This window comes from Sturnira hondurensis, unplaced genomic scaffold (assembly GCF_014824575.4).
Source record: "Sturnira hondurensis isolate 20B ecotype Veracruz unplaced genomic scaffold, ASM1482457v3 Scaffold0017254, whole genome shotgun sequence".
NCBI lineage: Eukaryota > Metazoa > Chordata > Mammalia > Chiroptera > Phyllostomidae > Sturnira > Sturnira hondurensis.
This window is the reverse complement of record NW_028089885.1, coordinates 1,484,304-1,485,059: the sequence shown is the minus strand read 5'-3', so window position 1 is coordinate 1,485,059 and position 756 is coordinate 1,484,304.

Sequence of the window (756 nt, the reverse complement as noted above, 5' to 3'; positions counted from 1 at the left end):
CCTCTGCCCGAGTCTCGAAGCCACACAGACTCGGGGAGCGTTGCAGCCCCGGGCACAGGGACATCGGGGTGTGCCGGCACACGGAGGGGCCTCTGATGTGGAGCTTCGACCAGGAAGGAAGATCTTTGTACAGCTGTGGGGTCTGTGTACAGCTTTGTACAGCTGTCTGTGCACCAGCAAGTGCTCCTGCCGGCTGCCGCTCCCCTGAACTGCTGTCCCCAAAGATCTAGGCTGCCCCAGCTCTTCGCACGTGTCATTCGGCTGTGCAGCCTTGAGGCCTCCAGGGCACGGTCACTCCCATCGCTGCCAGGATCCGAAACCGGAAGACGCCTCACCAGTGCGCTGGCACGTGAAACGCCAGACACCAACAGCTCCGTCCTCAGTGAAAATCGAGGACGCCTTCCTTGAGGAGTGAGTACTAATTACTGAAAACTTGGCCTAAGCTGACACCCCTTCTTGGTCCGGTCCCCCTAGGAGCCCCAGTGCTGCCTCTAGAGACACCGGGGCCCGGGGAGCAGGGCAGGGGCTGAGCGTCTCCACTGAACTGAAGACTCTTTCTGCAGTTCTTCCCATCGGTTTCTGTATATACTAAACTTGTATCTGAAGCTTTTATATGTTCTGGGCAAATTTCCAGCCCCTTTCATCTGTGCACTTTGGTTTGGGGCTGTGTCTCGTGATGGCACCAAACCCTTTTCCCAGTGCAGTTATGACATTTGTGTTTTCTTCTTTTGTAACTGACACAAATACTCTCACCAC